The following is a 7,723-nucleotide window of genomic DNA, read 5'->3' as shown; positions in this document are numbered from 1 at the left end:
GGGAGGTTCAACGTGTTTCTGGTTTGTTTGGAAGTATGTCTGTAGCATGTTCCAGACACGTCTCGGGAAATGTGTTAGTCAAGAAGCATGTTTGTAGCATGTACAAGACGCACTTTGGAAAATGTGTTAAGTATTTATAGCATATCTGTAACAAGTTCCAAGTATGTGTTTGGCAATGATTTGCTATCCGAGTGGGCGAATTTTGACTCCCACAAGACCGTGTGGCCTAACGGATAAGGCGTCGGACTTCGGATCCGAAGATTGCAGGTTCGAGTCCTGTCACGGTCGCTTGTTCACGGAATCACAGGCGAGGCTTTAAGTCTAAAAAGCTTCACTTCCAGCCTGAAACGTTTTACTATGTATGTGTGTGTGATTGTCTGTGTGTCTGTTTGTATTTGTGTTCGTGCGCGCATGCGAGCGTGTGTTTTTTGTGCTTGTGTTTGTATTTGTGTTTGTGTGTATGTGCTTTTGTGTGTGTATGTGCTTTTGTGTATTTGTTTTTGTATGTTTGTTTGTATGTTTGTTTGTGTGTGTGTGTGTGTGTGTGTGTGTGTGTGTGTGTATGTGCTTTTGTGTATTTGTGTTTGTATGTTTGTTTGTGTGTTTGTTTGTGTGTGTGTGTGTGTGTGTGTGTGTGTGTGTGTATGTGTGTGTGTGTGTGCGCGCGTGTGTGTGGGTATGTGTGTATGTATGTGTGTGTGTATTTCACGAAGACAATGAATCATAGGCACTGAACAGCTTAGCCAGTCGTCACCGTTATGCCTGAAATATTCAGCCCAATTATTAGCTTATAAAAAAAAAAAACGGTTCCATTTTAATCGCACTTCGCATTTTTATTTCTTTAAATCGAGCACTAAATGAAACGCAAAAAGAAATGCAAGAATCCATGGATTCCAAAGGAGTTCTAAATTGAAAAACGAAAATAATAGGACACAAAAAATAGTAGTAATATAGTAGTAAATTCACAAAAAATCACCCACATGTTTTTAATAATTAATGAGACTGAGACGATGGCATTTATTTCATATTTCCGTCACATTCTCTATGCATACATATATTTATCATCTTGCAAACCACAAAATGAATACATTTTCCACTGTCAGTGTCATAATTTCCGTCCCCCCATCATTAACCCCTTCCCCTTCTCCTCTACTTTATCGCTCATCGATCTGATAATTAGTCACTATTTAGTTTATATCAAAATGATCGTCTTTCACAAACCCTGTTTTACTGGCGAGATAGAATTAACTCTACGGCCCACACACGCCCGACTTCAAACGACAGCTCACTTCCGGGTGATACGTAATGCTTTAGCCTCTGCCCCCCCCCCCTCTCCTCTCCCACTCTCTCACACACACATATATATACATATACAAAGAGAGAGAGATAGAGATAGATAGATAGATAGATAATAGATAGATAGATAGATAGAGAGAGAGAGAGTGAGCGAGCAGAGCAGAGCAGAGGAGAGTAATGCTCAATATGAGGTCAAAGTAGGCTAGCCATGGTCATGTGATCAAGTGAAAGCTTTCAGCCTACCAGTAAATAACTAAGTGAAAGCTTTCAGCCTACCAGTAAGTAACGAAGAGAAAAATTAGAACGATTTTCATTTTAAAAATCATCCGCATAAATGTTGTGGTTGTTGATTCAGTTTCTGGTCCTTCCCACCAGTTTCTTCTCCCTCGTTGCGCACAATTACGGATGATAACATTGACCAGGTGAGGGGGGGGGGGGGGGTGAAAAAGCACAGGCAGCAGCTCGGTTTTCGACAGCCATCCTCGATGCTCCCAGTGCTGTTAACAGTTTAGAAAGTATTTTGATATGGATAATGTTTATCAAGCCAATATTCTTATATACAGTTTTACAAAGAGGGTGTTCCCTGGCGTGTGTCATTTTTATTGTTTTATGTTGCGGTGAATTGAAGAGCAACTGTATGGATACATTTTAAAATATCGATCAATTTAATGTGCTGTGCCTATGCAGATGTGCAAGATTCAAGTATTTAAAGAACTGTAATAAACGGGTGTGTATGTATCGTAGAATATTTTGCAGATACAGTATACTGAATTATACAGGATTATCCTACCACTATCCCTATCACCCAAAGATGTATACACATGTTGAAGTTGCGATGGAGCTGCCAGACGTGATTTCTTTATATACTGATACGATTAAATCTCTCCCGGTGCTAAGCCTGCAGTACCAGACTGCAGCAGACAGTGAAAAAAAGCTCGTTACCTCTGTGAAATTCGCCGAAACCCAAGTCCTTCGCTGCAAATATCTCGGCAACATGTTCTTGGCCGCGGCGCGAGAGACAGCGTCCAGCTCTCGTGTCCTCACTCTGAAAGCAATATAATTCGTCTGGGATTAGCTTAATGGCGTGTCCTTTCGCTGGCTAAAAGACTATCAGAACGACTGTGACTAAATGAAACGAGGATTTAACGTCAGTGGTCTCTTTCAGTTAAAAATATATCGGTTGACATGATATGAATTCGGAAGCGCATGGATTAGTGTCCTGTTGTCAGAATGACGACCAACTAGAAGATACAGAACACGCCCCTTCACCGACGCACGAAACTCCACGAATCTGAAAGAAAACGGATCGCACTAGTTGCCTCCTCAAGCACTTTACTACCAAATTCTATTTAATTACTCCCTGGGCCCTGGCTTAACCCCTCTATAAAGAAGGTTCGTCACACTCCGTACCTTTCAACACAAATTCAAACTATTCACAAGCCAATTAACCCATAAGCACAGATAACACCGTATTATCCGGCGGGTTATCAAAAGCTTTACCCAGTGATAACGATAAACGGTGTCGAATGTTTAATCGATAAATTCTATAAGCTTCTTAAAATACAAGTGGCATTAGCGAAGCCACAGCGGATTCGGGGTGGTTAGATGGGAAATAAAAAGGCCTCGCTATGTGGGTATATTTACTACATTCCTAAAGCTTGAAAGATTCCAACGATATGAACTCTCTGTCTGTTTGTATGTCTATCTCCTCTTCCTCTCTCTCTCTCTGTATATCTTTATCTCCTCCCCCCTCTATTTTTCCTCATCCCTCTCTCTCCTCCTCCTCCTTCCCTCCTTCCGTCTTTCCTCTCCCTCCCTCCCACTCTCCCACGTTCCCCCTCTCCCCCACCCGCACAAGCACTCCTTTACCGCCTTCATCGCAAAATAGAAATTTCGCTCACCTGTCTCTGTGCTTCACTCACTCTCCTTACAAATATATCTATTTCATCTTTCCATTTTCTCGTCGGTCTCACTTGGTGTCATATCTCACCTCTTAGCTGCCATATCTTGAGTTTTTTCGTTGTTTATTATCGTCCTCTGGGCATATATCTGAAGTCTATTTGTATGGGGTTGTCAGTACAAATTGTTGTTATTACTTTTTCTACGTTTAGTCTGATTTTTTTGTGTTAGCCCATTCATTGGATTTTCTTGTTTAAATAAATATAGTTATTACACTGTAGGTTTTCTTACCATTTTTTGTTTTGTGTGTATATATATTTATTTATTAATTTATTTATTCATTCATTCTTATATTCTATTCCAAGTCCTTTGTGATGAGTCATCTCTCTAACTTACCAATGATTTATAATTATATAAATACATTTTAGGGTAATAAAGGTAACATTATAGTTGTAAAAATACTAATCAGGCTAATTAGTATTTCGCCTTCTATCTTAACGATATTCTTTGTTTGGGCATTCTGCCTTAGATTAATGCATTCTTATATAAGATGGCTTATCTATACGCCTTTCATATATTTATGTATCTAGTTACCTATTTTCCTTTTGTTAACCCAATGTCAGCAGGTTTATATACTGTCCCCTTTAGAGTTTAATGAGTTTTGTTACATACAGATGGCTCCACGTGTAAGGAGCAGTGAGGAGTCTATCAGTAGGCCCTAGTGACCGATCCTGGTTTCCCCATTCCTTGAATTGGAGGGAAAATGCGTTTGTTATCATTCTTATTAATAATAAGATTATTAATTTGTAATCAAAATATCAAATACACCAGAGATAATAAAATAATAGAAGTGAAGATTTCAGAATATGAAGTAAAAGGGTAAACAGATGAGATAGGTAGAACGTAATAGCTAACTCCTTGGTAACTAAGCACTTGTAGAGCCATCTATATATAGTTTATCGAATCTTACATCTTAAAGTGCAATTTCCCAACGAAAGTATACAAACTGAGAGCCTGTGTTGGTACATGTAAATTTGTTTTAATTCCAGAATAATTGGTCGGAATTTGTCCACCATATTCACGGATCAGGAACCCATACTGCGTTCAACATGGCAATGATATTATTGAATCATTTTTTTTAATGGTCAGTAAATAGCTATATAGTTTGCTGATTTTTCCGGACTGGTTGATTTATTTCATGGATGTAATTTAGAGTTGAAAGGTTGCTTTCAAATAGACTTGCTCTCTGATTTCGCTCCGCTGGGCCCCGTGACTGGCGGTTTTTGGAGTGAATAAAGCAACGAATAAGGCTTTATTGTTTTATGCTCTTGTGTATCTATGTGTATATATATAAAATGCATGAATGAAAATATATATCTTCATAATACAAGAGATATATTTGACCGGTTCGGTTATGTATAAACATACAAACCGTATATATATGTATGTATATATATATTTATATATATCTAAATATATATTTGTATATATATTTATGTATATGTTTATATATATATTTGTATATATATTTATATATATTCATATATATATTTATATATATATTCATATATATATTTGTATATATATATTCATATTATATATATATTTGTATATATATATATTTGTATATATATATTTGTATATATATATTTGTATATATATTTGTATATATATTTGTATATATATTTGTATATATATTTGTATATATATATTTGTATATATATATTTGTATATATATATTTGTATATATATATTTGTATATATATATTTGCATATATATATTTGTATATATATATTTGTATATACATATTTGTATATATATATTTGTATATATTTATTTGTACATATATATTTGCATATATATTCATATATATATTTGCATATATATTCATATATATATTTGCATATATATTCATATATATATTTGCATATATATTCATATATATATATATTTGCTTATATATTCATATATATATATTTGCATATATATATTCATATATATATATATATTTGCATATATATATATATATTTGCATATATATATATATATATATATATATTTGCATATATATTCATATATATATATTTGCATATATATATTCATATATATATTTGCATATATATATTCATATATATATTTGCATATATATATTCATATATATATTTGCATATATATATTCATATATATATTTGCATATATATATATATTCATATATATATGTGCATATATATATATTCATATATATATATGTGCATATATATATTCATATATATATTGCATATATATATTCATTTATATATTCGCATATATATATTCATATATATATTTGCATATATATATATTCATATATATATTTGCATATATATATTCATATATATATATATTTGCATATATATATTCATATATATATTTGCATATATATATTCATATATATATTTGCATATATATATATTAATATATATATTTGCATATATATATTCATATATATATATGAATATATATATGAATATATATATTTGCATATATATATATTCATATATATATATTTGCATATATATATTAATATATATATTTGCATATATATATTAATATATATATTTGCATATATATAGTCATATATATATTTGCATATTTATATTCATATATATATTTGCATATATATATTCATATATATATTTGTGTATATATGTGTATATATATAAAAGGCATGAATGAAAAGATATATCTTCATAATACAGGAGATGTATTTGACCGGTTCGGTTATGTATAAACATACATACCGTATATATATGTATGTATATATATATATATTTATATATATATCTATATATATATTTACATATATCTATATATATATTTGTATATATATTTATATATATGTTTATATATATATATTTGTATACATATTTATATATATATTCATATATATTTTTGTATATATATATTCATATATATATATATTTGTATATATATATGTATATATATATATTTGTATATATATTTGTATACATATTTGTATATATATATAATTATATTTGCATATATATAATTATATTTGCATATATATTCATATATATATAATTATATTTGCATATATATTCATATATATATATTTGCATATATATATATTCATATATATATATTCATATATATATTTGCATATATATATTCATTAATATATTTGCATATATATATTCATATGTATATATTTGCATATATATATGTATATTCATATATATGTGCATATATATATTCATATATATATTGCATATATATATTCATTTATATATTTGCATATATATATTCATATATATATTTGCATATATATATTCATATATATATTTGCATATATATATATTCATATATATATTTGCATATATATATTCATATATATATTTGCATATATATATTCATATATATATTTGCATATATATATATTCATATATATATTTGCATATATATATTCATATATATATTTGCATATATATATTCATATATATATTTGCATATATATATTCATATATATATTTGCATATATATATATATTTATATATATATTTGCATATATATATTCATATATATATTTGCATACATATATATTCATATATATATTTGCATATATATATTCATATATATATTTGCATATATATATATATTCATATATATATTTGCATATATATATTCATATATATATTTGCATATATATATTCATATATATATTTGCATATATATATTATTATATATATTTGCATATATATATTCATATATATATTTGCATACATATATATATTTGCATAAATATATATTCATATATATAGTTGCATATATATATTCATATATATAGTTGCATATATATATTCATATATATAGTTGCATATATATATTCATATATATAGTTACGTATATATATATTCATATATATAGTTGCATATATATATTCATATATATAGTTACGTATATATATTCATATATATATATGCAAATATATATATTCATATATATATGCAAATATATATATTCATATATATATGCAAATATATATATTCATATATATATGCAAATATATATATTCATATATATATGCAAATATATATATTCATATATATATGCAAATATATATATTCATATATATATGCAAATATATATATATTCATATATATAGTTGCATATATATATATGAATATATATAGTTGCATATATATATATATATTCATATATATAGTTGCATATATATATTCATAGATATAGTTGCATATATATATTCATAGATATAGTTGCATATATATATTCATATATATAGTTGCATATATATATATTCATAGATATAGTTGCATATATATCATAGATATAGTTGCATATATATATTCATATATATTGTGGCATATATATATTCATATATATAGTTGCATATATATATTCATATATATAGTTGCATATATATATTCATATATATAGTTGCATATATATATTAATATATATAGTTGCATATATATATTCATGTATATAGTTGCATATATATATTCATAT

The 7,723-nt window shown here is 28.0% G+C and overlaps 1 non-coding gene across 1 annotated transcript; it reads left to right on the top strand.

Moving 5' to 3' along the window:
* The first annotated feature begins 215 nt into the window (after positions 1-215).
* On the top strand, positions 216-288 carry Trnar-ucg. Its single transcript has one exon. It is a non-coding gene; the product is annotated as a tRNA-Arg (tRNA).
* The last annotated feature ends 7,435 nt before the right edge of the window (positions 289-7,723 follow it).

The sequence above is a fragment of the Penaeus chinensis genome, chromosome 38 (genome assembly GCF_019202785.1).
Source record: "Penaeus chinensis breed Huanghai No. 1 chromosome 38, ASM1920278v2, whole genome shotgun sequence".
NCBI lineage: Eukaryota > Metazoa > Arthropoda > Malacostraca > Decapoda > Penaeidae > Penaeus > Penaeus chinensis.
Note: the sequence above shows the minus strand (reverse complement) of the source record. Positions and strands in the feature narration are given on the sequence as shown.